This window comes from Lucilia cuprina, chromosome 3 (assembly GCF_022045245.1).
Source record: "Lucilia cuprina isolate Lc7/37 chromosome 3, ASM2204524v1, whole genome shotgun sequence".
In the NCBI taxonomy this organism is placed as follows: Eukaryota; Metazoa; Arthropoda; class Insecta; order Diptera; family Calliphoridae; genus Lucilia; species Lucilia cuprina.
In genome coordinates, this window is record NC_060951.1 from 24,438,253 (window position 1) to 24,455,861 (window position 17,609).

The 17,609-nt window shown below is 30.7% G+C and overlaps 1 protein-coding gene across 3 annotated transcripts in view; it reads left to right on the plus strand.

The window, feature by feature from the left end:
- The window catches only part of LOC111676024 (mitochondrial cardiolipin hydrolase), a 115,099-nt gene that overhangs the window by 34,184 nt on the left and 63,306 nt on the right, over positions 1-17,609 (plus strand). The window contains exon 4 of one of the 3 annotated variants that reach the window (XM_046945367.1): positions 3,628-3,730. The exons of the other annotated variants lie outside the window; for them this stretch is intronic. The gene's annotated coding sequence lies outside the window, so the exon portion shown is untranslated. Of the gene's footprint in view, positions 1-3,627; positions 3,731-17,609 lie in introns of those variants that run through there. 3 annotated transcript variants of the gene reach the window in all.

Genomic DNA, 17,609 nt, shown 5'->3' on the forward strand with positions numbered 1-17,609 from the left:
CGCCTGAAAATCTTTCTCACATCATCAACACATTTTCATAAAATCAAATTGAGGTCAACCTGTAGTCGACCGCCAATTTAGTAGCAAAAAAATCTAACATGCGTAAGAAACAATCAATGTCAAACTATTAAAAAAAAATTCAACTGTAGCACTATTTAAACACACCTAAAACAAACTAAATAAATTATTAATATACATTTTTTCAAACTTAATCCCCTCGAAAAAATATTGAATTTTAGGTTGGTCTGTTGTCAATCACCCTAAAATGATAAAAACACAAGACATCTCAAACAAAATCGAAAAATATGATGAACATTAAAAAAATAAAAAAAAATTGACATGTTAAAAAATAAATTGTATTCGCTTTTTATTTATTTAGCAAAGCAAAATAAAAATCAGATCAGCCGAGAAAAAAAATGTTTGAAATGAAACTAAAAACTAAAATATTCAAATGTTTGGCAAATAGATTGTCACCCCAATCAACAGTCCACACTCAAGCTAAATTAAAAAAATTTCGAAAAAGGCACAAGCGAATATGAAATACGAACAGCTAGAAGTGTAGAGAAAAACACCCACGTTTAGATTGTCACTTTATGGCGGCATCGCATGTAATTAATGCTCATTAAGCAATTTATCACTTCATGTTCATCTCGAACAAGTTTTGGTCATCTCTAAAGAACAAAAAATCGCCTGAAAAATTTGCCACCAAGAAATATTCTTGCTGCTGCTGTTTCGTGAAAAAGTTGGCAAAATGTTAAATATTAGAAAAAATTGGTAACATCACATTAATTATTTTTCTTTGTTTTAGCTAAATTGATGAAAGTATTAGGCAGAAGAGGTATTTATATTAAATAGTTTTTAAACTACAATGGATTTCACTATAAAGTGTGTAAGAAAGATTTTGTTGATTATAGAACTATTCCAAGTCCAAATTTACGGTATTAATTTATCAATATAAGAGTTAGAAATCTGAATAGATATGAACCTAATTGAGTGGAGAAATTTTTAGGTTTATCAAGTTCCATTTGGTATAGATCTAATAGGGATCAGGAGATTAAATATTAGAAAAAATTGGTAACATCACATTAATTATTTTTCTTTGTTTTAGCTAAATTGATGAAAGTATTAGGCAGAAGAGGTATTTATATTAAATAGTTTTTAAACTACAATGGATTTCACTATAAAGTGTGTAAGAAAGATTTTGTTGATTATAGAACTATTCCAAGTCCAAATTTACGGTATTAATTTATCAATATAAGAGTTAGAAATCTGAATAGATATGAACCTAATTGAGTGGAGAAATTTTTAGGTTTATTAAGTTCCATTTGGTATAGATCTAATAGGGATCAGGAGAAAAGAGGTCCCTTCTGCCGGGACTATAAAGTGGCGATGTCAAATGTATCTTCATCCTTTCCTGGGAGTGATTAAACCTGGGATTAAACTAGAGAGCCATAAAATGTGGTACCTCGGGAACCGGTTAAAAGACTGAAAATTTCGGTTAAATGACTGATACATGGTAAAGTCTATACTTCGGAATAATTTCGGACCTTTAAAAGGTGACTGTGGTTTAAACGCAAGAGAATAATCCGCGATAATTTTGTAATGTTGCTGAAGCAACGGATAAGTTACTGGCAATAAGTTGGTATATATAATGAGTTGGTCGGATGAATAATAAGTTGGCAGGCTTGAATGGTGATGGTGGGAGTGATACCATTGGATTTTCCTTCTTTATCTGGGTATGTTGAGGGTTTACATTGTTCACATAGAGTGTGTCCGTTGTTTTTCTCAATGAGTTTATCGGATGAATCAGAAGTTGGCACTGTTGAATCGGATAGATGGAAGGTATCTTATACAAGTGATATCATTGGATTTTCCTTCCTTATCTGGGTATATTGAGTGTAAACTCTGTTCACACTGGATTAACCAAACTGTGTTCTCTGTCGTTAAGAACAAGTTCTCGGAGTATTTTATGGATCCGTTCTACCGATTAAGTCATTAGGTGTTTATGTTGATGTTAAGAAATGTTGTTGATGTTAAGAAATGGGGCAGCAATTTTCAGATATTATATTGCTCCATTACTTGATTCAATGTTTGTACATGGAGCGAACGCAAAGCTTATTTAACCAAGTCCATACAACGACAAAGAAGGTTAATAAGTTTTTAGTCTTCTCCTAATAAGGACAATTTCTGTAGAAGTCTATATATAGGATATAGGAGAGAGAGAGAGAGAGTCAATGATATAGTAAAGACTTCGATGATAGTGTTAGTGAGGTGGACTACATTTTACATAAGGTCCTGTTGACTTAAGGGGCAATGTAAGTAGTCAATTTGGTACGTCTTTCGACATGGGAAATAAAAAAATAAACACCAATCAGTTTTATTTCCCTCATTATAACCATTCCAGAAAATTCCTTTAATTTTTTACTCATATGTAAATACTCGTTACTGGAGCATTAAGTAAGCGGAATGGCTAATAAATACAAAAAATAAATGTAGAGCCAGGTTTACGCGGAGGAAATTCGTGTAAGCACATTTGTAACCAGTTATTTTTTGAATCTCTTCTAACAAAGATAATTAGTTATTCACCCCGAAAGTAAGTAGTTCCACATTGCTTCAATATTACTTGCCTACTTACCGGGTAGGTAAAGTTTTTTGATATATTTTTTGTATACCATAATCCTTGCAAGATGTTCAACCATTTATCGCTTATCTTTCATGTGTGATGCGCCATTGTCACCGCGAAGGATAATGGTATTTAAAACATTAAAATCTACATTAGCATGTAATCAGTTAGAGCCAGATCGGTCTGGCTCGAGCCAGCACAACTTTCTACAAACTTAACTTTAATGCTTGTGATTTTTTTTTGCAAATATTCCAATCAGGTATTGTAGTAGCAATAACCATATATAATCATGTTTATACTTGAGTAACTCACTGTATTATTTATAAAACTAAAAATTATTAAAAATATTTTTTTTGTTTGAAAATGTTTTATAAATTTTAAACAAAAATGACGAAAAAAATATATGAATTAAATTGTAATAACAGTTGACTGTAGTTCTGGCCATTTGCCAGCAAAGACCTTAATTGATTTTAAACGACAGTTCGCCATCATCACCCATCGCTTTGTCATACTGTGTCAAATAATCAGTGACAGTGTTAGAAGTATTTGATTTTTTTTAATTTTCAAATGTTCTTAACAAATGTTTGTTTTTTATGCTAACAAACTTTTATGTTCCTTTTATATCATTATGTTTCGACGACAGCCAAAGAGTTCATTGACTTTTTAGCGAAAGTGAACAATTTTAAGGCGGTGGCGTCAACGACCCCATTTTCTTAAAATATCCACCAGCTATTCGAAAAGGAAATCATCAATACACGAGCAGTCACCATGCGGGGCCAGTTATTAGTATTATTTAATTTTAGTTTTATTTGACCTTATGATTTTCTAACTATGTATGTATGTTTGTATATATAGAGAATTCTCTTTTTGGCTAATTAGCTTAGGAGATGTATGTAATCGTATGATAAATGTGTTAAATATTTCAAGTTTATTTTTTAGTTATGTTTTATTGTTCTATATATTTATTAAAATTAAAAAAATATATATTTTCTCTTTCATTTCAGGTAATACAAGTTTCTTAAAGAAATAATTTTCTTTTAACTATGAAAGCATGTAAGTTATTCAAAACCTAATTTAATATCAAATAATATATGAATAGCTAGATAGACAGATCGATAGATGGATAGATGCATAGATAGATAGATAGATAGATAGATAGATAGATAGATAGATAGATAGATAGATAGATAGATAGATAGATAGATAGATAGATAGATAGATAGATAGATAGTTAGATAGATAGATAGATAGATAGATAGATAGATAGATAGATAGATAGATAGATAGATAGATAGATAGATAGATAGATAGATAGATAGATAGATAGATGAATATATAGAAAATAATATTTGTTGAATCTAAAGGATTAACCATTAGGACTAATTTCTAATGTATTTAGCGGATATTATAACAAAAATTTCATACATTACAATTTTCAGCACATACTCAATATAATTATCTATGATAAGTACCACAATTAAATTTTATTGAAACGTATAAACAAAATATAAAAATTGTAACAATAATCAACAAAGACTTTACAAGTTGTCCATGTCTCTGACAGCTTTTCCATTAGCTGCTAAACATTTGTCAACAATAGGTATTTAACAAAAAAAATCCCAACGTTTACAACCAAATAATCAACAAGTAGTTGTTCAACGAAGCAAACTCTAAAAAAACTGTGCGTGTATCTAAATTTCTTTCAAATAAATTCTTAGAAATAAAAAAAAAATATTTAAATTGTCATTCAAGAAAGTACCAACGCTAAGTTGTTGTATATTTTCTTTTTTATTGCTTTTAATATTTTGGAGTCAACCGAAAATGAACCCTTCCCCAGCAAGATCAGTTTCTATGAAAAGTAGGTATAACTGGCTGCAGCAGCAGTGACAACTGCCACCGACTGACTCGCTCACCTTTAAGTAACTCCACTTAGAAAGTTTTTTCTTTTTCTATTATAATTTTCTTCTTCACTTTAATAGTCTTTATGAATATGATCTTGTTTTATTTAATTCATTAATTTTAGTTTTTGAGTCATAAGTTTTTTCTTTATACATTTTTGGCTTTATTAACTTAAATAAATGTTGCCTGACTTTTTTTAACCACACATTTCTGGATTTTTTTTGTTGTATTTTAGTTTAAGTTTGTAACCATATTTGCTTTTTTATTGATATTTTATCTTTTTAGTTTTTTATTTAATATTTGTTTCTTTTCTCTGTCTTTAATACTTAAATTTCTTTATAGAGGTAATTTTTTATTGAAATTGGCCTAAAGTGAGCCCCATCATGTTTAAATGTGTCACTGTGTTGTTTTTTTTTTTGTTTCGAGTGTTTCTTAAATATAGTTTTGAACTTGAGTAATGATCACTTTGTAACCGTTAGCAACAGATGCTTTTGCTGCAAATATATATTTTTAGTTTTATTTAGTAAGATGTTTTAAGAGCAGTAGCCAATAACGGCTGCAAAAAGAAGTTTTTGACAATAATTTATTATAGCGCAATCGGTGGGTGAAAGTCCAAACATTTTGGTGTCTCCCTGTTTTTTTGCAAGTTTAAAATAATATTGATACTTTGCAATTTCCGAACTTTGGTAACTTCATAAGTATTTGCAGAGTATAACATAAATAAGAAAATAAATAGAATTTTTGGCGTCCATTTTCAAAACATAAACTCGAATACACCTTGGCTATGCCAATATCAAATTTTATTTAAATCGAACTAGCCGTTATGAAATGCCTCATTTATTTCTTTTCTGCCTCACTGTTTAAATATTATCAATAACGATCAACTTTGAGCACAGATCGAACAAAATATAGTTGAGTACGAACATGACGATAAATTGGATATATTTTGCCTAAGAACACAAGCCCAACAACATAGCAGAAACGCAATAGATTGAAATTTGTAAGCCAGCGGCAGAAGAGACCAACTGAGTTCTATATGGCATCGTCAGCTGGATGTAAAAGCAGCAAAAGCTAACGTGATGAACGACTATATAAAATAAATGCTGAGGTCATATATTTTTTATAAATACTATCAATATTTGTTATTAAACTATTTTTTGAATTAATTCCTTTGCTGATTTTGACATTAATTCAATATTTTATTTTCTTTAATCAATTTTATTTTAATGAAAATCAAGTATGCATTTGAGATTTAATCAAACCAAAAAATCTTAAAATAAGTACATTATCAATTTTGACATTCGGCTGCTAGGTTAGGTTAGGTTAGCAGGCTGTCCCTTGCTGTTCGCATTAGGGGCACACTTGGGTCCATGTTGTGATTCCTTTGTGATACCTGAAAAGAGAAAGAAAATGGTCGGTGTATTATTACACTTCGACCCAACTACTCAGGTTTCCTATACAAACCATTTAGTCGCACGAATAAAGGAGTCTATCCTTCGGATGTCAGCCTCAGATAGAACCGTTAAGTCATGCATGACATTGGCTCCTAGCATATTCAGTCTATTCTCCGCTAGGGCAGGACACTGACAGAGGAAGTGAACAGTACTCTCTTCTTCCTCTTCATCTTGACAGCTCCTGCAGAAGTCATTACTAGGAAGTTCTAGTCTTCTGGCATGGAGCCCAAAAGGCCAGTGGCCAGTCACTACTGCGATTAAGTTCCGTAGATTTTCTCCCGGAAACTGAATAAGGATTCGTGATCTACGTGGGTTATACGACGGCCACATGATCCTCGGCAGTCTACAGGTAACCTCAGTCGACCAACTGTGTTGCGCAAGCTCGTGGAGTTTTTCACGAATCAAGCGTTTGCAGCTTGAAAGCGGAATGCCAACAAAATTGTCGGTGTACTCTGTTGCTAGTAAGGAACCCACTTTAGCAAGAGAGTACGCGATGGTATTGCCAGGTATCTGTCGATGACCTGGAATCCAATACAGTCCCACTGTGCAATGTTTCGCCATCTCGTTTAGAGATGCCCGGCATTCTAGGACCAGGTGTGATGTTGTATAGACACCACTTATAGCCTTAGGGCAGCCTGACTGTCCATCTTATTTGGGTCGTGTTGAATCGACACTGAATTTCTTAGGCAGAACCAAATTTTATAAGAACAATTTTAGGAATCACATTCTGAGCCTAGTAAACTTTAGATCTCCATCAAAAAGTCATAAATTATGATTTTTTTTTTTGTAAATTTTTAATTAAATTTTCAAAGTTCCGACACTTTTCACTTTTAGCTACTCTAAACATGTTTTTGCTGAATTATATTATAAACTATGAAAATAAAACTACGACTAATAATAGTAACACATTTTAGGCTATTTGAAAAAAATACAAAATCTTGTTCTAAGATATTTAATGAAAATTAATATTTAAAACTCTTTTTTTATTTAATAATAAATTATATTGGCTGACATTAATTATTAATGTTTAAACGAAAAAAAGAAGGAAAAAACCAACATACATTTATAAATATAATAAATATTCCATTATAAATTTTTTAACCTTTTACTACCCCTGCTAAGAAAACTAATTAAAAATGAAAAAACTAATATTTTCGGCTTTAAATTGCCTAAAGGCAAAAATGAAATATTTATTACGAATATGGAAATAAAAACAAAAAAATGAAATATTACTTTAGAACACAAAGAATACTAGAAAAAGAGAAGAACATACAAAGAAATTTATACTTTTAAATGGAAAACACACTTCAACACTTTATTAAAATTATATTAAAAAAATCAACACCTTATTAACTTCTAAAACCTAGCAAAACTAGTATCAAGTGTAAAACTGCTTGCTAAATGGACTCCAAAGGTTAAACTACCTCTAGAGGGACAAACTTACAAACATGTCAGCCGAACTTTACAAGGTATACTTTCAAATTTCAAAACTATTTAATTAAAAATTCTTAAAATGTCAAAACTTAAATTGACCGAAATCCGTAAACAATTTCCTAGTATTTTTTTTTTTTTTGTTTTAAATTTTCAAATAATCCAAAGAACAACAACTACAACAATTTCTATATAAATTGTTACTTTCAACAGCAAATAATCATAAAATTAACACCATTGTAATGTATAAATTTTCTTTTCAAAACTAAACTAAACCAAATATGATGACATTTGAAATTTACAACATATTCGTCTTTAGACTGTAGAAAAAAATGAGACAATTTTTCTTACCACTACTAAGCCTTAGTATATATGTATATTTATATTAGACAAAAAGTGTCATAAATATTCAAGTGTAGTGATGGAGTAAAATGTACGCATACTAGCATAATTATGTCTTAAATCATAAGTTTGTGACAGAGTGACAAATATTTATGACAACAAACAGTATTGTGTTACCCGCTAATATTTTTTTCAAAGCCGAAGTATTAAACGTATACTCTCGCAGAGATATGCTTTGATTCATATAGGTACCAGATCACTCGAGAGTAGTCTGTATTGAAAGAGCGAATTTACTTGCTTTATGGGGTAGGAATTAGGAAGTAGCTAATTTGATAAACCCAAAATCATTCGATTCACCGAAGTCCAAATTAAAAATATTGGCTACAGTATCCAATAAGGTCTTTTGAAATGATGAAACGGTGGAGAGAACAGCAAGACTTCTGATGAGAGCAGAACGAGAAGTCTCCTTAAAATGAGCAAGGCTGATGTTACACAGGATTACGGGAACAACTATACAACCTTGAATGTGCATATTCAGACGAATATGGAGCATATGTAAAGGACAGTGAAACCATGGATCACTTTCTTTGCTGTTGTCAGACTTTTGTTGAAATTAAATCAAATTATCTTAAGGCATGTTTCCGCATACCCCGTAATCGTCACCGAGTGATATTAATATTCCTCACAAACACTGATTGGAGAATTCTTACGAATTAGGTCTAGAAACATCGGACGGTTATATCTACATAGATCCCTATATAAGGTTTTAGTTTCTACATTTTCAGACTTCAGCGATATGTTTTAGAATATTTGTTTTTTCCTTCCACATTAACAAATATATGAAAACTAGGCAGCGGAGTCTCTAAACATGTACAGACGCGTTTTAATTATACAATTAATATACGAACTATGGAAAAACTATTTCGAAATCTAAACTCACTATCACTGGATCCCAATCCTTCATATTAAAATCAAAATAATCAAACTACTTGGAAGATGACATAAACAGTCGCTTTAAAAAAAGGTAAGAGCTTATGTAAAACGACTTCTAAAATTAATAATGATTTGGTTAGGTTTTCTTAGGACGGTGTATTTTGCATAAGATCTAAGCAAATACACCTAGTCCACTATTGGCACTGTTCTACGCTCTTTATATTAAACATGTTAGTTGAAAATATTTTATATACATAAATTGATCTATTTAATCAGATTTCCTGAGGAAAATAATATCTTTAATAATATCTCTCAGAATGTGGATCAAATTTTAAAGAAAACCTGCAGTGTCGGAGAGTTTTTAATATTTTTCCTGAGAAAAAAAATCTTGCATAATATGACTCCACTAATCTCTGTTCTCTCCAAATGCTCTATATATTTGTCTCAATCTGTTAGTCCCATAGGATATTGGGGTTAGCGAAATGATGTTCGGTCGTCCATATATTTAACGGGTTAAAAACGTAGGTGAGAGTTGCGTCGAAAATTTTTCATTTATCTGATTAACTTACTCGAGTTCCTTTTCCGTTAGTTCAATTTTTTACAGTTGTACTCTTGATCCTATGTGAGAGTTGCGTTAACGTTTCATTTAACTTTCTTTTCATTAGGGTCAACCTATAGGATCTTTGGAATAGTCCTCTGGGCTTCTCTCATATATGTTCTAACTCGGCCGTAGTTATGTCGAATGGTTTTTACTTGTCGTGTTAACTTTCTCTATATTATAAAAAGCTTAGCTTAAGAAAGGTATTCGATTAGGGCTTACAGTTCAATACTGTATTATATTATTATCGCTCTAATTACCTTATGACTGTAATCTCTGTTCGTGATTCTAATCTAGTTTACACATTCCGTTTTAGCATAGACTTCAGCTGGAAGCTAGTGTTGTGATTAGTTAGACTTTCTGGGTTATAATTGAAAATTACCAGGGCCGTTTTGCCTCTCAGTTTAGATCTACCTCTGAATCAATATGCTTTAGCAGTGCCAGACCTAAAAAAATACTTATGTAACGGAAAGCTGAATGAAGTGATCAAATCTTTTCGGGATAATTTACTAAATCTTATACGCTAAAAATGCAGGTTCGTAATTCTGCGGTATGATTTGGATAAAGTCATCATCTATTTGAAACTTTGAAAATTCGTTTACTTTATTACAAGTCACACTGTAAGAGTTTAGGTACATATATATGTATATATATATTTAATTTACCGTATTTAACATAAGATTATGTGCACTATTTACACATATATTTGAATTTATTTGTGTGTGTGTGTATTTTGTTATAATTAAATAAATAAATTTTGATACAAAAATAGTATATTTGTATATTTTGGAGTCCAATGTATGAAGTTTTTTTTTCACATTTTATAAGACAAGTAGAGGTACAAACACCATCCAAATAACAGGCCCTCATAGAGAACAAGTGCTTACTTGTGAGGGACAGCTCCAACGACAACAACAACAACACCAACCAAAGGGCAACAGTCTTAAAATTTTTGTAATAAAAAACAAACTTTTTTTGGGTGAAAAAAAAAAAGATTAGAGATTTTAAATGTGTCAGTGTTTGTGTGTATAGTATTATTTTATTATCACATTACAAAATTTTTATGAAAATATTTTATTATTATTGTTGCTGTTGTTGTACATATTTTTGTAATACTTTTTGTATTCCATACGATTTTTTTTGATTTGTCAATGAACTAAGTGGGGTATCACCACCAAAATATCAATATCACTAATACTCGCAGTCGACTTATTAATAAAAAATTATTATTATTTTTTTTTTTAATTTTACGAACTCAAAGTGGGAGATAAAAAATATAGTTTTTGAAATTTGGGGTTTATTTATTATTATTATTTTTAAATTTTAAATTTCTAATCATTTGAATGAAAATATTGAATTAAAGAGATTACATTGTTTTTTTCGTGTATGATTAAAGAAATACTTTTTTCATTCCCTACACCACGGTAGTGTAGAAGGTGGACTTTTTCATCCACTGGGTGAGTCAAAAATAAAAACTCACCACTGCTCATTTGTGTATCTTACACGCAGGTTGCAAATTTTGTACATGGATAAGCCGGTCCTTGTACAAGCACTCGAACATACACATCTCTGACCACTGCTGCCTCGTTGCTTAACTTCTGAGACGTAAAACATCACATCCGTTTACAACTACGCAGATGGGATGACTCTGTTGAGTCGGCAACAGGGATGATTTACTAACTGACCAGCCAGGACGCAGTCCTTCAAGAAACTGACCACTCGGAGTACCAGGTTTCACAAGATTTTTGTTTTTACTACTCTTAGATATTTTTAACAAATTTGTTAGTGACACTTCTTTATGAGTATCTAGATAGTGAGAGAGACTTATCTCTGTAGCCGTGTAGAACCGAACAGTCAGATAAAAGAGTAATCTATGGTAATCAATCCGATTTAATTGCGTCCAAACATATTTTTCTTTGAAAGAATGCCAATAAGAAGCCTTAAAGAATTTCTGTCGAGGGGCCTTTGTAATATTCTGCAAGTGAATATAGTGGATAAGTAAGTTCCGATTTTTCACTTGTTCATTCTATCCCATAAAAAATTTTCAATAACAGGCAAGGGGTTAAACTGCTAAAATCTGCTTACACAATTATTAATTAGACGTTATTAACGTATTTCTATGTAACTAGAACGATAAGCAGTAGTCATTGAAAAATTGCAATATAAATATTATTTTCGGAAAAAGTTTTGTCCATGAACAGTCCGTTAAGTCCTTATGCTTTCGTGTACTAAAATATGAATCAAAATTCGACAGAGAGTGAATGCAATAGTGAATGTATTCGAACTTTATTAAGCCTTGAGAAACCGATAAATTTAATATAAAATCTCATAGTGACTAAAGTATTCGACCAAATTACTTATTTTGAAAACTTTGTTTATTCCTGTAAACTTTATTTTATTGAATTTTATAAACAAATATTTGTTACATTTATTATTTAGATTTCTATTGATAACATTTTCATATAAGTTATTAACAAACGATAAATAAATATTTGTATTCATTCATAAATTGTAACTCCATTGATACCGTGTGCATTTGAAGGAAAAATCAAATAAACAAACTATTTGTTATCGTATCAAATTCTTAAGTATAAAAATTATATTTTGTTTGCATGATTTTAATCATACTGTTCAATTTAGGGGAGGGATTTACAAAGAATGACATATTTACTTTTTGAGGTAAGACTACTCGTATTGAAATCGGGGCAAATATTTTTTTAAATACTTAAATATCACACAATTATAGGGAGTCAATTTTAATATTCAATTTATTACTCTAATATTCCTAATAATAAGATGACGTTTTCCGTTTCGAGGAAAGACATAATGATACTTCACTAGAAAATTCTGGGCCCGAATGATTTAACCTCACTGCCAGTAACCATCGAAACTAATACAATCATTTATTTCATACAATCATAAAATTCGAATTTTATTAAAAAAACTATAATTAAAAAACTATTTATTGACAATAAAGTGTCGGTAGGATCTATTATAGGCTGAACCTAGGGTCTACGTCAGTAAGTTGGAATATTGTATCTTGTGCAAAAGCTGAGATATGGGATATTTCTAATATTTACATTTAAAAAATAGATTCCTTCACTTGTGTTACTTGTTGATTTCCCAAGATACCTACCAAAGAGGCATAATTGGTCAGGTTATTTCTGGGCCTAATTGAGATAGCCTCTAGCTGAATACTTCTGTAACGTAACCATTATCATATACCGAAATTAAAAACTGTTATTTTAAAACATTTTATTGACATAAAGTATCGGTAGGCTCTTATAGACCGATCCTATGGTTTATGTCACTCATCGCGTGAGCTACTAAATCTGAAGATGGCAATTAAGGAGATTGAATATTCTGCAGAAACTGTGAAAATGAGAAAGAGTTAGAGGATATCTCTAATATTGACCAAGAACCAATTTTAATTAAATACTATAATTTTAAAACGATTTATTGTCGGTGGGGACTATTATCATGAAATTTCGTAGGGATAGGGTCACTATACATTAACAAAGAATTTCTAGGTATATAAAAAAGTGCAGTATAGATAGGAGTCGCAGTTTCTTCCTCATTTAACATTATTAAATTTGAATGTTTTAGAAAAGAGGGTCTCTCAACAGGCCCGATAGTGGGCTTCGTATTTAATGTATTGTGGAAATCGATTTGCAGCGTAAGGTTTTTAATGCAAAATGACTTAAGTGAAATATTTTCTTTATTAGAACTCTAACAGGCAACTACGTAGTGATAGGCTCCAATTTTGGATATATGTAACTCTAATCAACATATTTATCACTGTTTAAAATGTATTCCGTAAGGGTCTCATGGACCTATATTGCTATTAATGAAAAAACTAAACGAACATTCATGAATAGATCGTCGTAGAATCTGATAAGGAACAAGGAAACATACTTTTGTCTACATTTTACAAAGGGAATTCTAAATAATTTTATTACTCATATTACACCATGCAACAATAATATTCACACATGAAAAAAATCTATGAGTACAGGAAACTTTGGACCATTAGTATTTAATCTTACTTTTTCATAATCATCTCTTACGTCCCTGTAAAAGGGTGCGATTTCAAAAGATATAATTTAGTTTTAATATTAATATAAAATGCAGCTGAGAACCTCTGCTTCAAAATAGTATTATGTATTTCAATTCTTCAGGATACAAAAAGTAATGAAAACTAAAACAAATTTGTCACAAAAAAGTATTTAAAAATATTGACCTTTTTTTAAAATTAATTTCTTTTTAGATTTTTTTATCTAAATGGTTCAAATAACATACATAGAATGTAGAGATTGCCAGCTTTCATTAGATACTAAGAATATCATCATACAATACATATAAATATTTAAAATATTTGATTGAAATCGTAAATCCTTTAAACATTGGACATAGTAGGTGAATATAAAAATCGGAATATGCAGAATTGCTACAAATGGACCCTAGTTCCCTAGTTTATTATGTGTAAAACCTTTTTTTGCAAAATTGTTAAAGAGTGTTATTAGATGGTCGGTATAAAATCAGTATTAATATATATACATCTAAAAATATACACAATTTGTGTTAGTGTTCAAAGTTTTTAAGATCCCTATAGAGTTTGTGTCCAATTAAATCGCAACTAAGACAGTTGGTAAACAAGTTAAGATTCATTGGTATAAAACGGAAACTTGAGCTTAAAGTACAGCTCTCTGAAGATCTTTGAAAGAGCAAAATTGTGATCATTAGACAATCATTAGAGATTTTTTTCATTTCATCATTTTTAGAATAGTTCATAAATTACAAAGTACTTAAGTAATTATTAAAGCATGCTTTCCTACATTTTATATTAATAAAAAGTCAGTTAAATATATTAATATTATAGTTCTTAATTAAAACAATTTATTAACTAGACGGAACGAACAAAAAACTCGTAAAATTTTGATATAAAAATCATTAAATAATTCAAGAACTTGATGTTTTTATGAGCCATATTTAATTCACTTAAAAACCACTAAAAAATCTCTAAAAATAGAAAAAAAAGAAACAAATATTATATAAAATAAAAACCATAAATAAGAGTAATAATGCTGTAACAAATTAAATGCACATTTTAAAAACAAAAAAAAAGAGGTCCAAATAGAAAAAACGCATCAAACACTAATGACCCCTAAACAACTAACAGTTTTTTTTTCTGTTCTCCTTTTTAGATCTTAAGCAAAACTGACCCTAATTGTTATCTTTTGCTAAAACATTCATTGCTAAAGCATTTGTAAAAAAAAAAACAAGAACCTAAAAGAGGGTTGGTTAACAGAAACAGTTGCTTTACAATTTAGTGTGAAGAGTTAAAAATCGATTATTGCAACTAAAACATGAAAATATATTGTTTTGCATTTCCATCGAAGGAAAATTTCACTGGAAATGCAAAATAAATTATTTGACTATTTTATGCGGGATCAAAAATGCCATTATTGCTGCAAATTAAAAATTTACTTAGCAAAAAAAAAAACAGCTGCTTACAAGGGGGATGATGATGTTGCAGATGATAATGAAATAAAATTGTATTTGAATGAAGGATTATGATGGTTATGTTGTTGAGAATGATGTTTGATAATGTCCTCAATATATTTGTAATGTTCTAAATTCACCCAATTATATTTTCCAGAAACATGGAAAATAATGCATCATTATCCTTGCTTGAGTAAACGCATACATTCTCACACCCGTTTAAATACTTCAAGTAAATTAATGTAACAAAATTCGTATTATTAATGAATTTGTCTACAGTAATGTCGGCTACACTCGAAACATACTTATATGTTAGTACAGCAATTATTGAACAACATTCAGTTATTACTAAATGTTCTAAAAATCTTCTAACTGCTGGGGAAGAGTTCGGAGATTCATGGTGGTGTATGTGACCCCTGAAAATGTATCTCCCCCATAGAACTTTATCGTTTAAATGCTTAGAGTAGTAGTTTCAGTAAACAGGGTTCTTTTCCATTTAATGGGATAGAACTGAATTTATCCGATGTGCAAAATATGTGGATAACTGTTTAGACTCGAAACGTATCATTCAACACTTAACCTATAACATTAAAAGCGACTAAGGCCCTATACATATACGTGTCGGAGATTAATACGCAAGTTGTGGGGTGTAAACACCAGGAATTCCAAATCGCTTTTCGACATGGTAGTTATGCCCATACTGTTATTTGGTGCACCTATCTGAAGTAAATCTTACAAAAATATAAAACACATCAAAAGTTTTGAAGGAATCCTTCGTGCTTCATCGTTGCTGATAAATGGAGCAATTCGCACCACCTCATCAAAGTATTTACTTGTCATATTAAGATGCCTACCTCTACATTAAAAGCCCAAGAGGTTGCCCTCAATGCGGCAATTCGACTTTACACATTTTTTTGTGGCATATGACCCAGTTTAGGCACTTACTATATTCATTTCATTGGAAGTAATCGTTGACTAAACTATCTTTTAATAGAAGCTTTTCAGTGATGATTTAACAATTGTATAAGGTCTTCGCCGATGTCTCAAAAACTAACTATAGTGTGTGGTGTCTTTTACATGGAACATACTGAAACTATAGTTACCTTCAAGCTTCTAGATTAATGTAGCTTTTTTCAAGCTGAACTTTCTGCCAAAAAACGGACTGAAAACTGGCTCAGGTTTTACCGAATGTCAATCTTTCAAATATATACCGATAGCCAGTCAGTTCTAAGGGCTCTTAAGTGTTGTTTACACAACATCAAAGTCCTAGAATGCCGGCGATTCCTAAAAGTGATGGCGAAACATTCCACAATATGACTGTGTTGGATTCGGAATACTGCCTTTAACCTGCAATCGATGTAAACGTTTCAAACGATATAAGCTTGTGCAACCTAGATGGTTGACTTTCAATCCACAAAGACCCAAGCCCTACATTACGTTCCGAGAGTAAATTCATGGAACATTACAGCAGTACTGAAAAGCTGTAAAATATATGAGCTTGCGCAACCGAGATGATTGACTTTCTGTCCTCAAGGTCCCGAGCCCTACATTACGTTCCTAGAGTAAATTCATGGAAGTTGCAGTACTTACTGGCCACTAGTCCTTGGGGCTTAATGCTAGAAGACTAAACTTATGAAGATTGAGCTATCAGGACGAGAAGGAAAAAGAGAGTATCATTAATTTCCGGTTATATAGCTGGTAATTGACATCGGGGGACTCTGTAGTCTCTAAAAAATATATATTTTAAAGACTACTAACTTGGTTATTTCTGTCTCGATTTCGAGGTTATTTCTGTCTCGATTCTCGAGGATCCAATCACGTAGAATATGAAAGTTTATGTTAAATCTTGTGAAATAAAATTGCACTCACCATAGACAATTTTGCTTTTTTAAATGAAGAACTTATAAGTGAATTCATAAAAAAAGCATCAGAAATATTAAAAGGAGTATATGTTTTGGAATTTTGTAGTTTATACTGGAAATGATGAATGAGAGCCAAATTTTCTCTCAGTGTAAAAATAATGATTTTATAATGAAAATTTGTATATTGTTCTTTTTATACAGCAAATATTTGCTTATTTCTTGTATCTACTAAATTTTAAGGGAAATTTCTATTTTTTGCATCTTTTTCTTACTGATACCAGCTTTTTATATTTTTTGTAATTATTGTGACATGTTGACAATATTTTCACACAAAAAAAAACACTTAGAAAAACCAACAAGAAGCAAACAAACATTATTATTGTGCTATGACTTTAAAAGGACTTTCCCCGCATTATTAGTCGCACAACTGAAAATATGAAAAACCAGCATACACCACATCAGTGTGCAAGAACAGTACCACCACTACTGATGATATTGTAGGACAATGTCATAATAACAATATCCATGTAATACAATGTGATGTGCAATTTGAATTTATGAGGGATTTTCCCATTTAAAACAAATTTTTGTATAAGTTGTTTTTGAATGTAGGGGAATTTTTGAGTTTTGTTCTTTAAAAAAACTACAAAAATGAGAAGAGGGATAAAAACATTGTTAAGGACGATTAAGGTCCATTACAACAACAGCTGGCGGTTAAATGGTTTAATAATTACATTAATAACAATTCGTTTTAGGGATTCGTAATGCATTGCGTTAATATTTGTATCAACTATTATTTATAAATGTTATTTTTACACAAATTTGCCATTAGTTTTGTTAAGCACAATTTATTTATGTGTGAGTTTCTTTTTTGGTGCTCTGAAAACAGTTCCCGCATTAAATGTTGAGTTTGGGATAAAATATGTCCTCACGCGATACACTATTATGTCTGTAATAATAATCTA